This window comes from Saimiri boliviensis, chromosome 10 (genome assembly GCF_048565385.1).
Source record: "Saimiri boliviensis isolate mSaiBol1 chromosome 10, mSaiBol1.pri, whole genome shotgun sequence".
NCBI lineage: Eukaryota > Metazoa > Chordata > Mammalia > Primates > Cebidae > Saimiri > Saimiri boliviensis.
The window spans coordinates 29,684,459-29,711,358 of record NC_133458.1 but is presented as its reverse complement, the minus strand read 5'-3'; the positions used below and the strand labels follow the sequence as shown (position 1 = coordinate 29,711,358).

At 42.2% G+C, this 26,900-nt stretch overlaps 1 protein-coding gene across 1 annotated transcript in view; it reads right to left on the bottom strand.

Annotated features, from left to right (window-relative positions):
* LOC101033324 (melanoma inhibitory activity protein 2-like) overlaps positions 1-26,900 on the bottom strand; it is a 125,584-nt gene that overhangs the window by 85,461 nt on the left and 13,223 nt on the right. Inside the window, exons 4-5 of the mRNA XM_074379105.1 lie at positions 26,610-26,705; positions 25,853-25,969 (exon numbers count right to left, since the gene is read on the bottom strand). The gene's annotated coding sequence lies outside the window, so the exon portion shown is untranslated. The remainder of the gene's footprint in view (positions 1-25,852; positions 25,970-26,609; positions 26,706-26,900) is intronic.

The following is a 26,900-nucleotide window of genomic DNA, read 5'->3' as shown; positions in this document are numbered from 1 at the left end:
CTACAAAACAGGAGAAAATATTTGCAAACTATGCATCTGACAAAGGTCTACTATCCAGAATCTATAAGAAACTTAATTTAACAAGCAAAAAACAGAAAGCCCCATTTAAAAATGGGCAAAGAATATGAACAGACACTTTTCAAAAGAAGACACAAGTGGCCAACAAACATGAAAAAATGCTCCACATCACTAATCATCAGAGAAATGCAAATCAAAATGACAATGAGGTATCATCTCTCACCAAAGTAGCTATTATTAAAGTCAAGAAAACAAGAGATGTTGGCAAGATTGTGGAGAAAAGGGAACGCTATACACTGTTGATGGGAATGCAAATTAATTAAGTCACTGTCAAAAGGAGTTTGAAGGTTTCTCAAAGAACTTAAAACAGAACTTCCATTTGAACCAGCAATCTCACTACTGGGTATTACCCAAAGGAAAACAAATCATTCTACCAAAAGGACACATGCACTTGCATGTTCATCGTGGCAGTATTCACAATAGCAAAGACAGGGAATCAACATAGGTGTCCCTCAGAAGTGGATTGGATAAAGAAAATGTGGTGTATATATACCATAGAATACTACACAGCTGTATAGAAGAATGAAAGCATGTCATTTACAGCAAGATGGATACAGCTGGAGGCCATTATCCTAAGCAAATTAACATAGGAATAGAAAACCAAATACCACATGTTCTCACTTACAAATGGGAGCTAAACATTGGGTACTCATTAACATAAAGATGGCAATTATATAGACACTGAGGAATACTGGAGCAGGAAGGGAAAGATGGGGAACAAGGGTTAAAAAACTAACTTGGGTACCATGTTCAGTGCCTGGGTGACAGGATCATTCTTACCCCAAACCTCAGCATCATGCAATGTACTCAGGCAACAAACCTGCATATGTACCCCTGAATCTAAAATAAAATTTGAAAAATAAACATATTCCATAGCACTAGTAAATTATGCAGGATTCGTCGAAATAGATAACATGCACAATGACATGTAGAATCATATCACCCTATCTTGATTCCATTTTGTCATCTACAAGACTCTACAATTAACGCATCTTGCTGTAACTTTACTATTTTGTCAAACTGGAATATCGTATGTAGGTCCAAAATCTTTGTGAGGTAGACACTCAATGTTTAAATTGATTTAGAAAAGGGAACCAAAACAAATTCCAGAAGATTCAGGGCATGTTAAAATATTTGGCATTCAAATAGATGACCTGTTATAAAGCCTACACATTTGCATACTTTTGGAAAGGGGCTGGACTCCAGAGCCAGATGAACTAAGTTCTGTTAAGCTTTGACACGTGGAAATTTTAACTTCTCTGTGACTCAGTTTTTTCATCAGTAAAGTGGGGATAGTCGTAGTATACATCATAGAGTTGCAAGGAGAACTAAAAATGAGTTAACATATATAAAATACTTAGAATAGTGTCTGGCACATAGTAAGTACTGTGTGGGAATCAGCGGTTTTTACTTCTTAGGTACTAGAAGTAGGAGCTCCAGTACGGTGCCGTTTTAGCATGACAATACAAACTAGTCACTTTGCTTGGTACTTCAGGATTCCTGAACCCAAAGATTCAACTGGGCTAATGATCTAAGCTAACAGATGAGCCCTTCTATTAGCAACATAATGAGTTTGGAATTCTCTTTCCTCCAAATGCCTTCAACCCTGAACATCCAGGTGCTGGAGAAGAGCATGGTCTGGATCAGCAGCTGATAATTAATGAAAAAATACCATCAGGAGACCATCCATGGATATCACTTTGCAGAAAAGAGTCATACAGTAGAGTCTACCCATAATAACACTTATAAAACATTTTTAATAATTGAAAAGCACTTTAAGATTCAGTAATATTTCAGAACTGTTATGAGCATTAGTTATTGATACAGTTTGGATTTGTGTCCCTGCCCAAATCTCATGTCAAATTGTAGTTCCCAGAGTTGGAGGAGGGGCCTGGTGGCAGGTAATTGGTTGGTGAGGACAGATTTCCCCTTGCTGTTCTTGTGATAGTGACTTCTCATGAGATCTAGTTGTTTAAAAGTGTGTGGTACCTCCCCCTTCTCTCTCTATAATGGGCTTGATGCTCTGGAAAGATGGGCTGGCAGGGAAGAAGAGAGCTTCACTTACATGCTCATCCCTTAGATCCTGCCCCTCCCATTCTGGAGTCTGGACCTGGGACAGTTGTCCCAATTCTCACTCACATCCTTCCCCATATAGTTCAATCCTCTGAGCCAGGGTCCTCTATCCTGGCTGCACACCAGAAACTCCTTAGCAGCTCTGCGAAAATGCTGATAACTGGGCTGCCTCCCCAGCAAATTAAATTTGATTCCCTGGGAGTGGGAGTGGAGCCCAGGCATTTATCAGTTGTAAAAATTCCCCAAGTGATTCCAGTGTGTGGCTAGGGTTGAGCCTCCCTGCTCCAGGCTCTAGGAGTGTAAACCGAGGGGAAGCAGGGATGAGATCCAACTGCTACTTCTGTACCCACAGCACCTGATACAGTACCCACCTACAGAAGGCCTCTGATATATATTTGGTAATTTTTTTAGTGAGTGAATAATACAGAAATGATCAAAGACTGGAACTAAATATCACTTACTTTGTCTCTGTTGCTTGAAACCGAAGAATAAAATCAGGTGCAAGGTAAACTGTAAGGTAAGCCTACCTAAAACTAGACTGTCCCCACACCCTTCCTAATCTCCCAAAAAGCATATGGAGTTGAAAAGTTAAGAAATTCCTCATTGCATCAACGAGCATTTTTATTCCCATCATGTTACAAATGGATATTTGGCTCTGGGACAGTGAGAGTGCACCTCATCTCCAGGTGAGTTAGAATCCAGAGCCCCTGGCAGCATCAGCCTCAGCTGGGAGCTGGCTAGAAATGCAGATTGTCAGGCCCCATTTGGACCAACTGAATTAGAATCTATCTTACCAAGAGCCCTGGTCATCCACATGTTCATTAAAATTTGGGAAGCACCCGTCCAAACCAACTGGCTGAAAAGTGATCGTGGTACCTGGAATCAGGTAGCTGTCCTGGACTCCGCATCCCTTACCCCAATCAAGCCTGTGAAGGAAAGAGACCCTCAATGAGGTTGGGGAAGGGGGTGGAGCCACACACAGAGGTCAAATCACAGCATTATTGGCCTTCACAAAATCCTGTGGCATCTTAGGACTTGAATCCTTAACTTTTCAAGTCTAAGCCGGGAGCTTGGAAGATTCATGAACGAGCAAACTGACGCAGCAGAGAAGAACCTGCGGATGCCCTGTCATGTGTTTTTAATTTCCTGAAGGAGTTGGGTGATGACATGTCTAAGTATCATCCTGAGATGGACTGAAGAATGTGGCAGTGTCTATGAATTACCCAGCAGCAGAGGCAAGCTCCCTGGAGTTGCTGTGGGAGGCAGGCGGGGGTGGGCCTCCTCGATCCCTCCCCCACGTGGCCAGAGTTTTGTAATTCCCACATGACGTCCGCTGTGCTGGGCAGTCCCCTCACAGCACAAGTCCCCTTAGAAATCCTTGCTTATCTCTGTCCTGTCTAGTACTTTAATTAGCATGTCAGCATCCTCACCAGTGTTTATGATTGGGAGCTTATTATTTTCATCACTTCTTTAAAAGCAGCCATTGCTGGGGTTTGATGATGAAAAGGATGGCTGTGGTCATTTTGTATATCAGGGGCACTAATACCTGCAAGGAAATAATTTATTTTTTTTGCAAATTCTAGATACCTGATTGTACTCTTTTATAATCTTCTCTAGATTCTAGTATTATCCTTACATCCCTCCTGCAGAGACGATAGCTTATACCCACCACAAGTTTACAGAGAACAGCTCCTAAACCAGGGTAAGTAGCAATGAAAGAGCTGAAACCTCAACAAACTTCATCCTAAGCCCCTCTCTGCCCTCAACCCTAACTTGAGGGTGGTGGCAGAGACACAGAAGCATCAGAATGGGCTCTCTCGGGTAGAAACTGTGCTGAAACAATTATGCTTTACCCTTGATGAAATTGCTTAAACTATTTGCTGCTTTACAACATCATACACCAAAAACACTTTTCTTGCCTAGGCATGGCTTGAGGCAGTTTTTGCATTCTGCATCAGGAGGAAATTGATTAATGTGAATGTTTTAGCTGTGGTTGTTGTTTGTGTATAAACTTTTGTTGAAACAAGTACGACAGAATAAATGACCTTTATGTAGACACCTATTAAGGCACTAAAAGGCTTGGCTACATTCATCTGAGACGCGTACACATAACGAGTAGAACAATAAGGGGATCAGCAGCTGCAAGGAGTTGAATTGAATTCTTCAACAATAGAAAAGTTTTTCAGACCCAAATACCAGCAATCAAAGAGAATTTTTGCAGATAATCCAAGAGAAAGAAAAAAAAAATGCTAGCCAACTTTGCACCAGTTAGCATAAGGTTGCCATCTGAAACATGTCAGCTTAAGAGTAGACCATACCTCCATTCTTTCGCCCAACTGCAGTATTCAGAACTGTTTCCCCAAATAATCCCAGATGGCATGCCACAAAATTTCAATTCATTTTAAAAGCTTTCTTTGCTGTTATTATGTGATTGAAAGTGCAAAAGCAAGTTGCCATTCTCATGGCACTATTTGCATTGGCTATTATCCCCTAAAATCCCCTTTAAACAGCTACATTGTCAGCCCATAGGCCTCATTTAGAACTACAAAAAAGCCCAGATTAATTCGATCAAAGAAAGAGCCAAGTACAAAATGCACTTTTCAAACTGTATCAGAGTGGGTTCGCTTTACAGATCGCTTTGGGGCAAGAACCGCAGGGGAAAGAAAGTCCTGAAATAAAGCCTGGTTACGAAGCGAAATAACTAGGTTTGGCTCCCTGATTTATTTGAGCATCTCTAGGCGATATCTCCAATTAAAAATTCTTCGAGGGAAATGTATTTAAATATAAATGCTGAAACAGATCCCCACAAATTGCAGCATCCCATTTGTACCACTGGCTTTCAGCCACCATTCTCAGGGGGAAGCTTGAAGCCCTGCCTGGGTAACCTGGTTAGTATGAGGCATTTCTGAAATCTCACACTCTGAATCAAGCCAAAGTACTTTGCACTTGTAAAAATGTCTATCTGATTTTTCTCAGCCCATCCCAGAGGAAATCTTTTACGTTACCGCAAGAAAATGAATTGCTGGAAAACAATGATGACAGCATTTCTTTCCGCAAAACAAAACATGCTAGGATTCGTGTCGAATTCCGGGATGACCCGCACGCTGCAAGCCCAGGTTCTTAAGGGAACGCTGACTGGGCTGACTGCTGGTCGCAGGTGTGCTTGTTTGTTTTATTCTCACCTGGGGGTCTGAAGGTGGGGGAGAAGGCTGGGGTGAGCCAAGCTGGAGTTTGGATTTCTTAGGGATGCTCCATGAGTTTCCTAGGCAGGGTTAGCAGTGTTTGTCACCACTGGAGACGGTGCAGCCGCGCGCTGCAGCCGGCATGCTGCACCGAGGCCGTTCCCTTCAGCGGCTGCTATTGTGTGCTGAGAACATTTTACTGAGGAGGGAACGGCTGCACAAAGGTAGGGCTGCAAGGCGTGTGCAGCAAGATGTGCAATTGCCTTTTCAGGGACAGAGCAGGACCCAAAAAGCGCTGAAAACAGGCAGCTGCAGCAAATAAGGAAGTCATCTGTAGGAAGGAACAACCAGGGACGATTTTCGCCGGTTTGTTTGGGCTCAATCTTTTGCTCCAGAAGAAATGAACTCAAAATTCTGGGCTGTCTGCTGCTTCCCAAACCTACCCCGGAAACAAAAGACCATCATGCTGCTCTAATCATGGCTCAAAATGTTTGGAAAGGGCACTATTACAAGGGGTTCCAAACTTAATACACTGGTTCAAACTTCTTGGTCACATGCTTAGCTGGAAATTGGCAGAGCTAATAAGTTATTCAGATTGCACACAGGTGTTCGCCATCCTCAGCCACCAAATCCTTCTAATATGGATGCAAAACTCTGCAAACTGAAAATGTTACCCCACCTCCACCCCTGGAGTCAGGAAGACAGGGAAAAAAGTCAATGGTGAGCACATACACAGGAAAGAGAATATGGAATTGAATTGTTTTCAGGGATGGGAAATATTCAGTTTTCTTCCAAATCTTCTAAATTATTTGCATTCCTGACAGTCCTAACAATTAATTGCCACAACACAGTACAAAGAAAAAGAGTTCTGATTTTGTTAGAGCTATTTAAACTTTCTGAAATTCTTCAAATCTAAACCTGTAAAGGAAAGGTAGAAAGACAACCACAAATGTTGATTCCTTAGGAGACAAACTATGTCACTGCAAGAAAATATACTCCAAGGAATTTATTTCTAGTGAGTTTCAATAGAGTGTTAACTGGCTGGAATGAGAATGTTTGCTGTGATTTTTTAAGTCTCACTGGAGCCCTGGATGAAAATACAGTCACTTCCTTTTGATGATAAATATTTGTTTGATGATGAGTCAAGAATATTCTAAGCAAAATGAGAAAGGAAGATCAGCGCCTTCCTCATTACCACCACTGCAGGCTTCAGAGACCAAGGCGATTCCACCAGCACTCACAAAGACATTGTTTAAGACAAATCTAAGCGGGTTTGTGTTTTGATTTTTCATGAGAATGTGACAATAAGAGAAAGGATGCCATGGTATATTGTAAAAGTCTTCTTAGGAGCTCTGAATTCTGGTCCTGGCTCTGCCTCTAAGTAACAGAATGACCTTGAACTAGTCACTTTATCTCTCTAGTCCTTACTTTCCTCATCAATAAAATGCAAAAGCTAAACTAGATGATTTCCAAGGGTCATCCAAAACGTAACATCAAAAAACAATGAGAATGTTCCTCTGGAGAGTGCATATAATAGTAATATAATGGTTCTAGAATATACTTCTTGTCTTGTGTGCTCTCTATATAACAGAAGCACCTTCCTGGCACAGCACGGAGATTCGAAGATTTTCTCTTAGCTTCTTAGAGTCCTCTCTATGCTACACAAATGAATTAACTTGAATGTGGTCAATTTAAACTTTTCAGCCGTGTTAGTCATGACTGATTGAACCAACTGACCAAAATCTGAATCCTCCTTAGGAAATCTTGCATTACCTATCAGAGCCACAGACGTCCAAATGTTAGTACTCTGGAAACAGCCTTTATGTCTTCTTCAGCAAATAGGAAAATAGGATGCCATCGTAAAAAAAAAAAAATTATTCAACAATTACATCTCTTGGGCATTTTGTATGTATAAAGTCCTTAGTTATAGATACTTCCGTTACAAGTATCAGTATCCATAAACTCATTCAAGAAATATTTATTTATTTTTGAGACGGAGTTTCTCTCTTGTCACCCAGGCTAGAGTACAGTGGCGCCGTCGCAGCTCACTGCAATCTCTGCCTCCTGGATTCAAGCGATTTTCCTGTCTCAGCCTCCCAAACTGGGATTACAGGCGCATACCACCACACCCGGCTAATCTTTGTACTTTTAGTAGAGATGGGGTTTCACCATGTTGGCCAGGCTGTTCTGGAACTCCTGACCTCAGGTGATTCACCCACCTCAGCCTTCCAAAGTGCTGGTATTACAAGTGTGAGCCACCACATCCAGCCAAGTAATATTTATTATTGAGTGCCTAGTTTGTGCCAATCTCTCTTCTTATATTTATAGGTAAGTAAATATAAGAGCAGAAAAGAATGACAAGTTCTCCGCTCATGGAGCTCATGCTCTAATGGGGGCAAGACAGAGAAAATAAACAAGCAAAGATAAAATTAGAGATAGGGAGTTGTGATAGATATTGGACACTGAACTGGGTGGACTCTTTGAGATAACCTTTAGGTTAAGTCATGCATCACAAGAACCACTCATGCACACATGGGGAGAAGAGCATTCTGGCCAGAGGGAACAGCTAGTGCAAAAGATATAGGATTTAAAAAGAAATTATTTACACAGATAGTGAGAGTATGGAGTCCTTGGCAAGGTTTTCCTTCTAATGAAATGGAGCCCCCAAATCATTTTCTTTTCTAACAAAGAGCAGCCTGTAAAATCGACCTGTAGACATAGACAAGCAAGCTGGAAGCTTGCATGAATGAATGCCAGCATTTGTGCCAACAGGAAAAGGCCACCTGGGACTGACATGTTCAAAATGGCAGCTCCATGTTTCCTTCTCTTTGCCATCCACAGGTACAGTAAGGAGCAGATAAGATAGCACTGGCTGGCCGGGCGCGGTGGCTCAAGCCTGTAATCCCAGCACTTTGGGAGGCCGAGGCGGGTGGATCACGAGGTCGAGAGATCGAGACCATCCTGGTCAACATGGTGAAACCCCGTCTCTACTAAAAATACAAAAAATTAGCTGGGCATGGTGGCACGTGCCTGTAATCCCAGCTACTCAGGAGGCTGAGGCAGGAGAATTGCTTGAACCCAGGAGGCGGAGGTTGCGGTGAGCCGAGATCGCGCCATTGCACTCCAGCCTGGGTAACAAGAGCGAAACTCCATCTCAAAAAAAAAAAAAAAAATAGCACTGGCTGAGTGGAAAGCCCATTTACATAATAAGATTAGGGTGGGATGGCCAGCCTTCCCACATGCTATGTAAACATCACACCTGGTCCAACCAATCTGTAAGCCATATATAAATCAGACACAACCTCCTCAAGCCTGCCTATAAAATCTGCTGTGCAACTGCCCTGGGCTGGATTTCCTTTTCGGGCACGCTTCTCTCTTGCAAGAGAGCTGTTCTCCTTTCTCTTTCTTTTGCCTATTAAACCTCTGCTCCTAAATTCACTCCTTGTGTGTGTCTGTGTCCTTAATCTTCTTGGCACAAGATGACAAACCCAGGTACTTACCCTAGACAGCAATGGCACTTCACAAAGTCCTCAAAACAAACAAAAAAGACAGAAAGAAAGCCAGTGTGGCTAGAGAGGTGAGCAGGAATCAGATCCTGTCCATCACTGAATTTTCCGCTAACTACAGGAAGGAGCATATTAGAGAGTTTTAAGCAGGACAATGACATGATCTACTTCACATTTTTAAAACATTGCTCCTATTGCTATGTGAAGAAATGGATTCTAGGCAAAGCAAGTGTAGAAAGAAGAAGTATTAGGAAGTAATTGCAATAGTACAAGTAAAAGAACATGACTTTGACTGCGAAGCAGTCATAAAGATCAAGAAAAATGAAGAGAGTCAAGACATATCTTGGAAGATTTGTTACTGGAGTAAATGGGGGTAAGTAGAGGGGGAGGATACCAAGGAAAAGAGAGAGCAAGTGTAACTTGGAGATGTTGGAATTCAGCAACTCATTGGGGAAGAAGCAAGTCTGATGTGGTGGGAGGAATAATGAGTTCCATTATGGCCATGTTAAGTTTGAGATGCCCTATTAAATGTCCATGGAGAGAGATTAAGTAGGCAGCTGGACACATGAGTTTAGAGTTTCAGGGACAAGTCAGGGTTGCAGATGAGATTTGTGCATCATTAGGATAGGGTGAATGATACTCACAGTCAATTCTAATTACGACACTTCATCTTGAAGATAAATGGCACAGAAACCTTCTGATGGGATCCACCTAGGGCCTATAGTTGATTGATAAGCCAGACATCTCTTATGTGCCACTTGAGGGCTCTCAGTCTCACTTGAATCCAGGGATTTTGGTCACTTGCTTTGTACCCAGCTGCCAACCCAACAGCACTTACCTTTGTGCCTTTATACCACATCTGTCATATCCAACTCCCAGGTTTTCCAGGGATCATCCATATCAATATGCCAGACATCTATCAATATGCCAAAGACCTCCTACTACGGTCTCAGCCTCACCTTAGTACATTTGGGAAGTGCAAGAAAATTCCTGCCCTGTGGCGTACATCTTTGAGGTATGATGGCAGCTGACAGAATTCTTCTCCCTTCCACTTCTATATGAACTGCCCTGAAAAAAAACATCAAATGATCCCACAAGATTGAGAAATCTGTCATTCTCAAATGCAAGTGGTGGCCAGTTGAATAATAACATGCTTATCTTTTCTCACTCTCTTCTCCCACCTCACTTCTAGTTTTCCCTCACCCTTCTCCCTTCGATTGCATTCAAAAGGCAGCAATCCACTCAGGGGTGCAAGCTGCTCTGCCACTTTGTCACTTGGTAGATCTGGTGGTGCTGGAAGTACCTGGTGTCTGTGGTGGATAAGAATAATTCATGAAGCATCTGGAAATTCTCAATAGGAGTGTTAGCTAGGGTTCTAAAGCAAGGCCACAGCTTCCGTGGCCAAGAATTATTTTCCATTTGTAAAACAGCTGCTGGTATACCACTGAGACCTAGTAAAGATTGAGCACCTGACCTTGGGGCACCAAATGACTATGCAACTAAAATTGCCCATCAAGCCGGATATGAATAGATTCACAGAATTGTGAGTTCAGGCAAGCACAGCAGCAATTCACTGTACGATGAAAACGGCATATTCAGGATTGGGCCTGAGCCAAGTCCAGAAGGAATGAATAAATCACATGAATAGGTAGCCCAGATTCCCATTCACCTATCTCCATTGCACTAACACCTCTTCCTCAACTCACTCTCACAGCCTTGTAAGGGGTTTTCTAATACCAATTAAGAGAGGAAGGAAAAACTCAGCCATGATTCATATAATACAGATGGGCCAATATAATATATTGGTGGTCAGCTGGGCATGGTAGCTTACACCTGTAATTCCAGCACTTTGGGAGGCCAAGGCAGGTGGATCACAAGGTCAGGAGTTCAAGACCAGCCTGTCCAACATGGTGAAACCCCATCTCTACTAAAAATACAAAAATTAGCCAGGCGTGGTGGTATGTCCCTGTAATCCCAGCTACTCAGGAGGCTGGGGCAGGAGAATCGCTTGAACTCAGGAGGCAGAGGTTGCAGAAAGCCAAGGCAGTGCCATCGTACTCCAGCCTGGGTGACAGAGCAAGACTCCATCTCAAAAAATATATATATATATTTTTAATATATATATTATTTTTATATTATTTTACCATTTATATATATTATATATTATTATACGTAACTGTAGTATAATTTTATTTTACCATTTATATATTATATATTATTATATATATAGAATATATAATTTATTTTATTTTACCACATATATATTATATTAAATTATTAAATTATAATATAATATATATGTGGTAAAATAAATATATATTATATATAATATATACTTATTTTAACATATATTAAATTATTAAATCATAATTTAATATAATATATATGTTAAAATAAGTATATATTATATACAATATATAAATGGTAAAATAAAATAAACTATACTGCAGCTGCATTACCCAGGAGGAGCCTAAAGGGCAGTGATAAAGAAAATTCTCCCTGTAGGCATAGCTGTAAGCAGTATACTTGGTGATTCATTCTATATGGAATAGCTTGAAGTAAAGATATATATTGATTCCTAGGCAGTGGCAAAAAAAAAAAAAAGGTTTAATTATTTGGTCAGAGTCCTGAAAAGAACAAGATGAGAAAACTGGAAATAAGGAGGTCTGGGGAAGAGGCATGTGGCTGAACGTACGGATATAGGTACTAAGTACCCAGATCTTTGTGTCCCACCAGAAAGCACCCCTCCTAGACAAGGCTCTCACCATCTGGATGAACAGGCTGACTTGTCTTATGAACATTTTTGGTCACCACAATGCTGGCGCAATAGACCCATCCATTTGGCTCATACCTAGGCCCCATCCATGTTGCCATGCCAAGGATGCACCCAATAGCATAAATTACACCTCACTAAGGTCAGCAAAGCTAATACCACTGCTGAATGCCCAACCTTCCAGCAGCAGAGACTGATCCTGAAATATCGATACGGCACTACTCCTCAAGGAATTACACTTATATCACCTTCTACCCCAGATAGAACAGATCTTTTCAGATTTAATACCTGTTTCAGATTAGGTTTGCCTTTCCTCTCCATAATGCCTCCACCATCCAAGCCATCCAAGGTTTACAAATGCCTATTCTGTTGACAATGTATCACACATAATATTGCATGGTTTGAGGGACCAATTTTACAGCAAAGGAAGATGACAATGGACACGTGACCATGAGCTCCACTGTCTTAGAACAAACTTCATCACCCTGAAACATCCAGGCTAATCAGACAGTGTAATAACCTGGTAGGACTCATTCAATATACTAGGATAACACTCTGCAAACTTACTGCGCTCTTTTCCATTTTATGATCTAGGCATTGAACTAGGAAGCAGTAATATGTGGTTCTGTGTCTCCAATAACTAGAACACCCAAGTCCAAGAACCAGTGGGTATAAGAAGGATTAATGCTTGTCATCATAATTCCCAGTGACTCACATATAATATGTGCTTCCTATTCCCTAAGCCTTAGGCTCTGCTTGCACTCTTATACGAGGGGGCCTGGTCCTGGGTGGGGATACTTTCATCAGGAAATACAATAAGATTTCTGCCTTGAAGCCTCAACTCCTTGCTCACTTTTATCTCCTCCAGTAGAAGAGTAAGCAGATGCATAAGTTTATTTCTAATCATCATGAAAAGCTATGACATGCTACACAATGGGATCAAGGAGTATGTCAGAAACCGCAGAAGACTCACTGGGGTATTTCCTGGTGTTTCCATGCCCAGTGATATCAGTAAATAGACTGTTGCCGGGTGCGGTGGCTCAAGCCTGTAATCCCAGCACTTTGGGAGGCCGAGGCGGGCGGATCACGGTCAAGAGATCGAGACCATCCTGGTCAACATGGTGAAACCCCGTCTCTACTAAAAATACAAAAAATTAGCTGGGCATGGTGGCGCGTGCCTGTAATCCCAGCTACTCGGGAGGCTGAGGCAGGAGAATTGCCTGAACCCAGGAGGCGGAGGTTGCGGTGAGCCGAGATCGCGCCATTGCACTCCAGCCTGGGTAACAAGAGCGAAACTCCGTCTCAAAAAAAAAAAAAAAAAAAAAAATAGACTGTTGAACAACCAGTGCCTGACCAAGCTAAGGCAACTAAGGATGAGACCCCTCAAGGGTGGTCGAGGTCACTCTACCAGCTAGAAACGCAGACTGGTCAAACTACTGGCCAAGGGAGAGGGAAATCTGGAATAAGCAGTAGAGGAGAGAGATGATGGGGCTGTAGTTCGTGTTGCTCTCTCACAATCTTTTCAGAAATTGCAGCTGGCAGCACTCTTGAAGATGACTCTGAATTATTGACCTTGTACCTCATTACTCAGGGAAGACATAAAGACATCTTCACATCACAAAAATAAAGGCCATATATTATAGTATGAAAGCCTGATATAATGCGGTGGGGAGCAGAGCTGCTTTGAGTGATGCAAGGGGAGAATTGTATCAGCACCTCTTATGTGCCAGTTCAGATCTTGGCCCTGCCTCACCCCTGGGCCTTTGGCCACTTGTTTCAGACATAGCTGCAACTGTAGTGGCTTCCCTGTGGCCTCTGATCCACTTCAGTCAAAGGAAACCTGGTAATATCTTGCCCCATACCTCTGCTGCACACTCCTACCACCTGCCTCAGTGCATCTCTATTCACACCAAGACATGATACAAACAGACCCACTTAGTGCCCATCAGAGTCAGCTGCATAATTTTCAGGTCCCAGTATAAAATAAAAATGTAAAAAGCTTTTTTCTTTCTTCCATAATGTCTCTCTTGGCCTCTCATGATCTATTTTATTTACTACTTAGTGTTGTACTCCCTGGAGCACAGGCTAAGTGCAAACACTACCAGGAGTCAAGGACTCCTCCCCATGACTGAGCATGCACAACACAGCCCTCCCTATGCTGGAGTCAACGTCCCCACAGAGAAAGAGGGCAGAGGCAGTAGGAGTAGGGGAGCAGGCTGCTGAGAACGCACCCTCCTGAAAGGCAGGGAAAAGTGGGGGAAACAGGATTACCTGTGAGCCCAGGCTCCAACCCACCAGCACATACTTTCTTGTCCCTCAGACTTCACTTACAAAACACAAATTCAGACATAAAATTATTGAGAATTTCAAAACAGTGACTGCAAAGCACTAAACCCCAAGAGCAGGACCTCTTGGGATTTACTGCTTTGCAGACGCTGCTTTGAAATTCTCAATTTCAAACTGAAGAGGGACCAGCCTCTTCAGTTGGGCATGCATGAGGACCAGGCCAGCACCTGTGAAGTTGGCACTGGTCCTCATGCATGCCCAACTGCAAGTTTAAGGGAATTAATGCCCCATGGAGCAAACTTTTAACCAATGCAAGATGGATACCTGCAAGTAAATGCTTCTTTCTTATTACTATATGTACCATCCTAAGAAGCACTCATTTATATAGCCTCTTGGAAACTGTATTAGTCCATTTTTACACTGCTGTGAAGAACTTCCCCAGTAGTGGTTAATTTATAAAGGAAAGAGGTTTAATTGAATCACATTTTCACACAGATGAAAAGGCCTCAAGAAACTTACAATCATGGTGGAAAGGGAAGCAGACACCTTCTTCACAGGGTCAACAGGAAGGAGAGCAACAAAGGAGGCAATTCCAAACACTTATAAAACCATCAGATCTTGTGATTCAACCCGCTAAACTGAATGTGTAAGCACCTCCTGGGAAAACCAGTCACAGCTTGAAGAGTAGGACTGGCTGCCAAGTCATCTCCCTCTACCTCTTCAATCCCTCTTTTTTCTCATCGATGCCCCCTGGCAAGATGGGCAATAGTTCCAGAGGCATCTTGTTCAGCCTGACTGTCTTTAACAGTGTGTCATGGGAAGTGTGCTACCCATTGTGCTCAGAATCGGAGTCCTGGGACTCAGGGCTCCAGAATTCACTCCTGATTGACTCAGTTGCTCTGGCTTGTATAGCCTTAGCTCCTACTCATTTTCAGACTAAACTCTCATATTTGACAGAAAGTGTGGGTACACCTTCAGCTCCTGACATTTGGCTGTGTGTTCTAGATGCAAAACTTGCCTTGACTGTCTGAGATGATGTCTTCATGGATCAATCATTCCCTGACAGCCATTTGGATGTGAGCCAGAATGACTGTAGGCTCACTCATTGTCACTCAGTGTCCTTCAGGGCTTCACTCACCCTAGAACCAGAATGAACACTTCTGCCCCTTCACTTCCATCTTCCTAGCCATCCACCCAGGATTTTAAAACTCTATTCTTTCTAGACAGGTAAATGTAATCTTTCCAGAAAGCACTGATGATAGAGGTGATGTCTGATTACTACCCATCAAAGGAGGCATACTGAATGACACTCACCTTTTAAATGGTCCAGCCAGGGCAGAGCTGAATGCTATGATGTGGGTGGGGACATTCTTTATGTTGGGGACAAGGGAGTTAATGAAGTTCTTCTTTTAGATTTTAGAATAATTTTTAGATTTACAGAAAAATTTCAAAGACAATGCATACAGAGCCCATGTACACCAAGCCGAGCTTTCCCCATGTTGAACCTTTTACAACAGTATAGCACATTGTCACAATTAATGTTGATAACATTATTATTAATTAGTGTTCATACTTCACTCATACAAACATCCAGCCCTGAAATATCCTTAGTTTTTATCTAATGTCCTTTTTCTGTCTCTGGATACTATATTACATTTAGTCATCATGTCTCCTTGGGCCTCTCTTAGCTGGAACAGTTGGGAACTATCTTTTACTATGGCTCTGACATTTCAAACTCAATCTCCATGCTTCTCCACACCACCTAGACTCCAGGAACACATGTGCACAGGGAGGAAAGTCATAGAGGAAGGTAAGTCACTTAGAGAAATGCGTGGAGCCTGATCCAAACTACAGCTTCTAAAGGCCTCCTAGAACAAGTGAAATAACTTTTACAATGCAGAGTCGTATCTTGTCCTGTAAGAAATAGTACTTTGGTTTCTACAGCACAAGACAAGAATCAGGGAGCAGATCAAGAAACAAGACACACAGCTGGGAAGGAGACATCAGGATGTGTGTTAATGAGGAACTGTTCTATCAAAGGGGACAGAGAGAAGGTAGACAGCCCAAGGGCCCTGAGTGCAGGCCAGCCGGAAGGCAAAGACAGACACTACTAGCTCTCCACTGTGGAGATTAGGAACATAGTTAGCTTTGAGCATTGCCACCCCAAGATTCCTCATTCTCCAAACAGCTGGGTAAACTGTGTAGAGGGCTCACAGGACCTGGCATCCCAAGGGCATTTGTTCCCCAAAGCCAGAGGTGCCTCCCATGTGGGAATGCACTCAAGAGTAAAGGGCATGAATCCTATTCCATTCTCTATTTTCATCAGCACATCTCCATTTTCTCTGCATAGGGAATGGAACTTCCATCTCTCTCCTTGTTTGGGATCAGAGTCAGCCTTACATAGTAAATATCCTGTTGATTGTAGTAGGGGTGTAGGTAAGGGAAAGAAATACATGGGAAAAAAATGGCACCACTCTGAGACCTGAAGAAGAAACCCAAGAAGCAAAAAACTAATCAGAGGTACTTTTCTAATCTCTCCTTCATGTCTCTAATTACTTACCACTCATTTTGTCTCCCTGATCCTTTTCATAATTTTTAGTAATTTCATTGAAATATAATTCACATGCAAAACAATTCACACATTTAAAGTGTACAATTCCATGAGTTTTAGGGTTCCTATTACATCTACAAAGTTGTGCAATCATCGCCACTGATATGCTTTGACTCTGTCCCCACCCAAATCTCATCTTGAATTGTAGCTCCCATAATTCCCATGTGTAATGGGAGGGTTTCAGTGGGAGCTAACTAAATCATGGGGCTGGGCCTTCCCATGCTGTTCTTGTGACAGTGAATAACTCTTACAAGATCTGATGGTTTTATAAAGGGGAGTTTCCTTGCACATGCTCTCTTGATTGCCACCATGTAAGATGTGCCTTTGCTCCTCCTTTGCCTTCTGCCATGACTGTGAGGCCTCCCCAGCCATGTAGGACTGTGAGTCCAGTAAGCCTCTACCCAGTCTTGAGTATGTCTTTATTAGCAACATGAGAACAGACTAATACAGCCACCATCTAATTTCAGAACTTTGTCATCACCCCCAAAATAAACCCTGTACTACTAGCAGTCATTCCCAATTCTCCCTTCTCCAGGACCTAGTATGCGTGAATCTGCTTTCAGTTTCTATGGTTTTGCCTATTCTGAACATTTCATGCACATGGAATCATATAATATGTGGCCTTTAATGACTGACTTATTTCACTTAGTATAGTGTTTTCAACTTTCATCTATGTTGTAGCATGTATCAATACTTAGTGTTTATGGTTGAATAATATTTTATTATATGGATATACCACAGTTTGCTTATCCATTAATCAGTTGATGGGTATTTGGGTTGTTTCTACTTTTTGGCTTTTATGAATAATGCTACTATGAACATTCACGTACAAGTTTTTGTGTGGACACACATTTTCTGTTCTCTTGGATATATACCTAGGAGTAGAAATGCTAGTTCACATAGTAACTCTATATTTGACTTTTTGAGGAACTGCCAAACTGTTTTCCAAAGTAGCTGCACCAGTTCTTTCACAAGAGCAGGAGATAAATTTTTCATTGGGCTTTTGGTGTTGTACAGTCGCTCTATATAATTATAACTCCCACATTTGGCCCTTAAGTCTTCAGTGCTTTGTAAATGTTGGGATTACATTTTTATCTTTCCACATCTCCCAAAGAGCCCAGTATGGTGCCATGCCCCAAACAGAATTAATTTAAATACTTCTGGATGGATGCATGCATGGATGTGGGAACTCAAAATAAATCAAAAAATATAGAGAAGAGAGAATTCCAGCCTTCTCTCTCCTTGAATAATGAGAATTTCCTTTTTCCATCATCAGTCACTGAGCTTAATTACAGGTCACTTTAAATAAGCTTACTGTTGAAATTTATTTGGAGAGACACTAGGTGTTGCTGGTTACCCATGAAAAGGATATTGTTAGGATTCATTCAGTAGAACGTGAAGCAAATTAGGAAGAATTTTGACTTTCCATTGTTCTTTCCAGACAGAAAGTGCACAAAATATATATTGGGGTAGTTAGACTAATGGCACACTACAGATGTCCATGTCCTTATCCCAAGAACCTATGACTATGTTTGGTTATGGGGCAAAGGGGAATTAAAGTTGCTAACTGACTGATTTTAAAATAGGGAGATTATGCTAGATGATCTGGGTGAGCCTAATTGATATGGTTTGGCTATGTCCCTACCCAAATCTCATCTTGAATTGTAGCTCCTATAATTCCCATGTATGTCATGGGAGAGACCCAATGGGAGGTAATTGAATCATATGGGAAGGTCTTTCCAATACTCTTCCCATGATAGTGAATGAGTCTCATGAGATCATGGTTTTATGAATGGAAGTTCCCCTGCACAAACCCTCTTGTCTGCTGCCATGTAAGATGTACCTTTGCCTCTCCTTTGCCTTCCTCCATGATTATGAGGCCTCGCCAGCCATGTGGAACTGTGGATCTATTAAATCTCAGTCCTTTACAAATTACCCAGTCTCAGGTATATCTTTATTAGCAGCATGTGAACAGACTAATATACTAATGTAATCACAAGGGTCCTTAAGAGTGAAAGAGAGAGGCAGAAGAGAGGGGAAAATGTGACCACAGAAGAAAGGCACAGAACAATGTCATGTGGCTGGCTTTGAAGATGGAGGAAAGGGACCATGAGGAAAGGAAGGCAGTTGGTCTCTGACTGCTGAAAAAGGCAAGGAGCCTCCAGACTGGAATACAGCCCTGTCAACACCTTGATTTTAGCCCCATCAGACCCCTTTCATGCTTCTTTCCTCCAGAACTGTAAGATAGTAAATTTATATTGTTTTAAAGACACTAACTTTGTGATAATTTGGCAGCAATAGAAAATTAACACATATACTCACCAACATAGTTAATTGTATTATGTTATCTAATGTGTATAATGTCAGGCATTAACAATAATTACATTTTATGGTACTTTACACTTTCCCAAGGACTTTCAACATTTTGTCTGATTCAATCACAACAATAACTTTGAGAAGCTGTGTAGACACATTGCTTCCCATTTTGACAGGTAGAAAACAATGAGTCACAAAGAGGGTCCCTAAGATAGGCGACAACAGAACCAACACCTTGTTTTTATCTCTTTCAGGACTTGTCTTAGCCTTTTATATCTTACTCTTTCAAATAACTTGGGTCCCAGAGCACCAGAAACAAAAAGCCCCAAAAATGAGGACATTTGTAGGTATTCTGCCACCATCTCTGGCACTTACAGAAAGAGTTCCAAGACATCAAAGTAATGTTAAGTATTCACCACCTGGCTTCTAGACAATGGCCTGGAGTCAGGTAGGAAGGCAGGGCTTACATATTCCAAACATAGCTTTGCACCACAATTGCTTCCCAGGGCAAAGGGGAATTGTCAGACCCAAAGACTGCTGCAAGGATTGACTCCTCACTCTCCCTCTCCTTCCACCCAGCCTCCACCTTCTTCTGAACTCTGGTCCCAGCCCTGTAGGCAGGAGCTTCACCGTTTGACTGACATCAAGAGTCTCTGGCTTGGGGCCAGGCATGGTGGCTCACACCTGTAATTCCAGCACTTTGGGAGGCAGAGGCAGGTGGATCACTTGAGGTCAGAAATTCTAGACCAGCATGGCCAACATGACGAAACCCTGTTTCTACTGAAAATACAAAATTTAGCCGGGCATGGCAATGGGTGCCAGTAATCCCAGCTATTTGGGAGGCTGAGGCAGGAGAATCGCTTGAACCCGGGAGGCAGGGGTTACAGTGAATCAAGGTCATGCCACTACACTCCAGCCTGGGCAGAAAAAAAAAGCATGTCTGGCTTGAATTCATCCTTGTAGTCCATCATATTCTGCACCCCTGAAACAGAAGATACAACCCTGTTTTATGGCTCCCAAAGTCTAATTCCCATACAAGTCAAATAGACACATTCTATATTACAATTTATCTCACCTGCCTTCTCAGTCCTCAATCTATACCCTACTTTCCGCCTTCCACTTTCCTTCCTTTCTTCTTTCCTTTCTTCCTTCAATAAATATTGAGGATCATATCTGCTTTACACACTGCATAGTGCATGAGGGATGTTGTGATGAGTAACAGGCCCACTCCCTAGCCTCGGGGCCCTACAGCTATTGAATGCCCCTATATGTAAAACAATACATTCTAAAAAGGGAGAAGCACGGGGCACTGGCACTCACTTAGCAGGGAGGCTGGCTCCCACTTCCTTAACAACTTTGGATTTGGTTATTTTGAGCTCAGGGATGCCATTTCAGGGGGGCATTGTAGTGGTTAAAGAACCCAGTCTCCAAAGCCAGACTTCCTGGGCCCAAATCCTGAATCTACCACTTGCTTGCCATGTGATCTTGGGCAATTTATTTAACTTCTCTTTGCCTCAGTTTCTTCAGATGTGAATGGGGATGATGATAGTAATACTCAACACTTCCAATGATTTTGATGATTTAATTAATACATGTAAATGCAGGGCACCTGACATACATTGGATTGAAAATCATATGAAATTGCTGTTATCAATGATTGACATCAACAGCAGCAACTCCATGGTTTAATCTTAGCAAATACTATATAAATGTTTGTCACTGGCTTTTCAGCAGGGTAGTGGGGGAGCAATCAGATGCAAGGGGCAAACTTATCCAGTGAAGCCATAAGAAGCAGGAAAAAGGCCTCTTCCCTCTCTTTAATCAGTAAAGCCATTAAAACAGGCCAGAATGAAAGGGACACAGATACGTGGAAAATGAACATGTGTTACAAGAAAATCTCAGGTAAAAAGCAAAACACCCAGTTATAATGCATAATGCTACAATTAGCATCAAGAAACTTATTTTACGGACAGACATTGGAAGGGACCATCAAAGGGAAAACAGTCACTGAATTAGATGTCAGGAATGTGAGGAAATGTTTAAAAGCTTTTTATAATACTGTTACAAAGTGGTTTAAATGTTTCTTTTTTTTTTTTTTTAAGCAAAGATGTGTGTTAATAAAAAGAAGGCAAGCATAGGCTGAGGGAGTCTGTTGATGCTCTGTGTGGGCAAGAACCAGGTGTTCCTTACTCTGAAGTTAGAAAGCCTGAGTGCAAATCCCAGCTCTGGGGTTGCATACCTGTGTGGCCTTAGGCAAGTAACTTACCTCTGTGCTTCAATTTCCTCTTCTTGAAGACAAGAATAGTGTATTAGTCAGAGTCCTCCAGTGGGACAGAACTAATAAGCTTATATGTATATAGGAAAGGGAGTTTATTAAGAATTGGCTCAGACAGACAATCACAAGGTGAAGTCTCATGATAGGCCATCTGCTAGCTGAGGAAGAAAGAAGACAGTACTGACAGTCTGAGTCAAAAAGCCTCAGTGAGCAGCAGAGCTGATAGTGTAACCTTCATTCTATGGCCAAAGGCCCAAGAGCCCCCGGTAAACCACTAATGTAAGTCCTAAAGCCCAAAGGTCAGAGAACCTGGAGTCTGATGTCCAGGGGCAGGAGGAACAGATGGAGGCATCCAGCATGGGAGAAAAATGAAAACCAGAAGGCTCAGCAAGCTAGTTTAACCCACCTTCTTCCGCCTGCTTTGTTCTAGCCATGCTGGCAGCTGACTGGATGGTACCCATTGAGGGTGGACTTCCTCTCCCAGTCCACCAACTCAAACGTTAACCTCCTCTGGCAACATCCTCACAGACACACCCAGAAACAATACTTTACCAACTATCCAGGCATCCTTCAATCCAATCAAGTTGACACCTAATATTCACCATCACAAATAGAAACTGCCACTAGGTTCTCATTGATACTAACTGAAGTAATAAACATAAAACAATTACAGCAGTGCCTGCCATATACCATGAGGTTTTAGTGTTATCATTCCCAGCAACTAGCAAAAGAGCAACATCTTGGAACATGTCACAGGGCTTATGGTCCAATGAGAGAGACAAACAGGTGACAGTAATGGTAACACGTAACACTAAGTGCTTACTATGTGTCACACACTTATTAAGCTATTCACAGGAATTCACTCATTTAATTCCTCTCTTTTCTTTTTTAAGAGAGATAGGGTCTCACTCTGTTACCCCAGCTGGAGTGCAGTGGCATAATCATAGCTCACTATAGCCTCAAACTCCTGGGCTCAGGTGATCCTCCCACCTCAGCCTCCCAAGCAGCTGGGACTACAGGTGTGTACCACCATGCCCAGATAAGATTTAAATTTTTTTTGCAGCTACAGGGGCTTGCTGTGTTGCCCAGGCTTGTCTCAAACTCCTGGCCTCAAGTCATCCTCCCACCTTGGCCTTCCAAAGCGCTGGGATTACAAGCATGAGCCACTGCACCTGGCCTTACTAATTTAATTCTTACAACAACTCTAAGAGCTAAGTACTATTATTACTGCCATAGTATTGATGATACCGTTAAGGCACAGAGAGGTGAACTAGCCTAAAGTCACATAGCTAGTAAGTGATGGAACTTTTGGTATTATAACATAGTGTGAAAAGGATCTCAGTGAGGTAATTAACAGATGCACTAAGAACAGCCTATCCTCATCCATGGATTCTGTATTTGCAAATTCTACTTGCTAACATGTATTTGTAACCCTCAAGTCCATACTCCCGGTGCTGTCAAGGTCATTCACAAACATGCACAAAGTAACAATAAAAATGTGAGTCACCCCATGTTTATATTCCTGATGAGCTTTAATAAGGTGACATTTTGCCTTTTTATTTCCACTCTTATACTATAAACACATGTCCATTTCAAGGTCCATTAGAGCCACATTTTTTTGTATCCTTGTGCTTTTTCTTGGTGATTTCACTATTTATAATCACCCCCAGCTTAGTGCTGAAGCACTGTCTAGTGTTCCTAAGCATTAGAAAACTGTGATGTGTCCTGTGGAGAAAATCAGGTGTTTGGATAAGCTTCACTCAGGTGTGACTCACAGTGCTGTTGGTTATGGGTTCAATGTTAATGAATCAACAACATATTAAATAAGAAATACACACAGAACAAGGTTATGCCTTTAAATAGAAACATTCCCAGAACAGGTTGTGCTTTAATCAGTTAATGACAATGCATTGACCAGAAGCTTGCAGGAATCTAACCCTGTGTTACCTCTAGGAGCCAGGGTTCAGTATTTGCTTAATGCAGTGCTCACAACAACTTTCTAGAATGTAACTACTGTGGATAATGAGAATCAACTATACTAGGGAGGTCACTTTCCCCAGACTCAAGGGTCAGGAGGGTTCTAAGATACCTGAGGTAGGAGTGAGCCAGGGGAAGTGAGAAATGGGAGAAAGAGTGTCCCAGGTAGAAGGCACAGCAAGAGCAACGCCCTGGAAGCCTCCACCAGAGCAGAGGCTTTGACGGGCTGAGGAGCAGTGTGATTGGCAGGGAGTTGGAGGAGGAGAGGCCGGAGGACTAAGCTAAGGGCCAACCATGCAAGAACTCATAAATCCTATTAAGGTGTGGGACTCACATATTTAAGCGATTAAGCTCTGTGAGGTCTACACCATTCACATTAAAGTTCACTGATGGCCAAATCTGACAGTGGGTTCTCTGTTTCCACCTCCCCTGACCCCAAAGAAAGTAGCTTTTGACAGCTGTGTAATATTCCGTGGTGTATATGTACCACATTTTCCCTATCCAGTCTATCATCGATGGGCATTTGGGTTGGTTCCAGGTCTTTGCTATTGTAAACAGTGCTGCAATGAACATTCATGTGCATGTGTCCTTATAGTAGAATGATTTATAATCCTTTGGATATATACCCAGTAATGGGATTGCTGGGTCAAATGGGATTTCTATTTTTAGGTCTTTGAGGAATCGCCACACTGTCTTCCACAAAGGTTGAACTAATTTATACTCCCACCAACAGTGTAAAAGTGTTCCTATTTCTCCACACCCTCTCCAGCATCTGTTGTCTCCAGATTTTTTAATGATCGCCATTCTAACTGGTGTGAGATGGTATCTCAATGTGGTTTTGATTTGCATTTCTCTAATGACCAGTGAAGATGAGCATTTAAACGATGAGTTCGCGTCCTTTGTAGGGACATGGATGAACCTGGAAACCATCATTCTCAGCAAACTGACACAAGAGCAGAAAATCAAACACCGCATGTTCTCACTCATAGGCGGGTGTTGAACAATGAGAACACATGGACACAGGGAGGGGAGCACTACACACTGGGGTCCATTGGGGGGAAATGGGGGAGGGACGGGGGGTGGGGAGGTGGAAAGAGACAGCATGGGGAGAATGACAGATACAGGTGAGGGGAAGGAAGGCAGCAAACCACACTGCCATGTGTGTACCTATGCAACAATCTTGCATGTTCTTCACATGTACCCCCAAACCTAAAATGCAATAAAAAAAAAAAAGAAAGTAGCTTTTGACAGGGCAACCCCTGCTTCTTGGTGTGCTTTTTTGTTTGGGCTTCGGTGACTCCATGCTCACCTGGTTTAATCCCTACTTAATGGGCCTCACCACTCACATCTCCTATGCCAGCTCCTCCTTCCCTGCCTACCTCTAAAAGCTCATATGCCTCAAGCTCTGTCCTCTGATCTCCTTAGTGGCTTTCATTCAGGCCCACAGCTTTGCTATCTATATGCCATTGGTTCCAGCATAAGTCAGGACCCTAGCAAGAAGTGTATGGCACCCTCCCTGGGTCATGAGACAAGTTTAATAAAAGGCAGGATTTAGAGAAACCACAAGGGACAGTTCAGCATGACTGGGCTAATAACACTGACATACATTATCATCCCTAGGCTTGACAGAGAATGGAGAGAGTAATTTCTGAAAACCGGAGACAGGAGCTGTGATCTTCGATTGAAAGACACAGTAAACCCTAAATGATATTACATAAAGAGGGGACTAGAGTAATAAAGAGCCCAACCTCACTCTCCTCCCTCATTTCCCCCAGATCTTCTTCTAGGGCTCTTTATTGGCCAAATACAGTGGGAAGCTACAGGACAAGAAAGACTGTTGAGTCAATACAGGTCAGATTATTAGAGTTCAGTACAGGGCAAAAAAAGAGTGGAACATTGTTCTGAAGGGCAAATTGAAGACACTAGGCAAAAGTTCTAAATCTGTCTCTGGTCCTGACCTCTCCCCTGAGGTCAAACTCCTATGACTAACCATTAACGCAACTTTTCCACTTGGACTATCTAAGAGCATCTCAAACTTAACTTTTGACAAATCAAAACTCTTGGTGTGCTGCCCCCTACATTGACCTCCATCCTCAAACCGACTTTTCTTCCTTAGTTTTCTCCACTTCTGTAAATAGTACCACCATCACCTACTTACTCAGGCCAAAACCTCGGAAGTCATTATTGTTTTCTCTCTCTCTGTCACAGTTCACATCCAAACCATCAGCCAATCATATAGGCTTCCTCCAAAATATATCCCAAGTCTCATGACTTCCATTGTTAAACCCCATTTCAAACCATCATCAACTTTTCCCATGTCTGCTACAATAGTGTCTTAATTGACAACCTTTCTTCCACTGTTGGACTCCTTCCACTCCATCCTCCAAATAGTAACCAGAGAGAACTTCTCAGAAAATAAACCAGAATACAGTCTCCTCTGTTTTAAAGGACTTCATATAGTAATTTGAATAAAATCCAAACTCCTTACCATGACCCCAAGGCCTCCATTATCTGACACACTGACGCAGTTGACTTACATGATTCATCTCTTACTTCCTTCCTCTTCTTTCCTTCCACTGTGGCCAGTCTGGTCCAATTTTGTATCTCTCAAAAAACTCAGCCAGGCATGGTGGCTCACACTTGTAATCCTGGCACTTTGGGAGGCTGAAGTGGATGGATCCCTTGAGCTCAGGAGCTTCAGACCAGCGTAGGCAACATGGTGAAACTCCATCTCTACTAAAAATACTAAAATTAGCCTTGTGTAGTGGCACGTACCTGTAATCCAAACTACTCAGGAAGCTGAGGTGAGAGAATCACTTGAGCCCACGAGGTTGAGGCTGCAGTGAGCTATGTTCATACCACTTCACTCCAGCCTGGATGACAAAGCAAGATCTGTCTCAAAAAAAAGAGAAAAAAAAAGAAATCTGTTCCAATATCAGGGGTTTTATACCTACTTTTTCTTCTGCCTAGAAATCTTTCCTTCCTGAAAATCTTCAAAGGGCTGCTCCATCTCATCAAATATTTGTGTTTTAATTCAGTTGTCATTTTCTCAAAAACACATTCCATTTTACATAAAAATAATCCATCCAGAATCAGGGAGGGGTAAGAGATGCAGGTGTAAATGAAACAACATCGGCCCTGAGTTAATAAAAGTCGATGCTGGATGATGGATATGTGGATGTTCATTACTCTGTTCTCTTTATTTTAAATACACTTGAAGTTTTCTGTATAAAAAGGCTTCTCTCTTTACTTCTCTTACTTTCTGCGGCTTCACCTGCTCATGCCTGTTGGGCATGTGGTGCTGTTTCCTCTGCTTGGATTCTCTGCTCACCTCCTCCTCCAGACCAGCCTAATTTCTACTCTCAGGTCTCAGATTATACATGCCTTCCCTAGGAAAACCTTCCCTCACTCATTTATGTTCCAAATTATCTTATTCACAAGTGAGAACTCAAACTGATTCAGGTAAGTACAAAGTCCAGAGTTAGTTTCTGGCTTGATCCTGGCCTCAAAAAGTGTTACCAGGACAACTTACCTCTCCATCTCCTGGCCCCATTTTCTCCATGTTGGCTCCCTCAGAGAATCTCACCCTCCATAGTGATAAGATGGCTGCCATGTCTCCAGCTTTCTCCTTCACATTCAAATCAAACATGAAGAATGGAGTTAATTTCTCCAAGAGGGTTCCAAAAAAAAAGCCCCATAGCTTATTCTTACTAGCTTGAGTGAGTTGACTCTGGACATATTCCTGTTTTAGAACCAACCATTGGTACTATGGAAAAGCAATGATCTGATTGACCAAGCAGGACTGTATCTTCCCTGACACTGA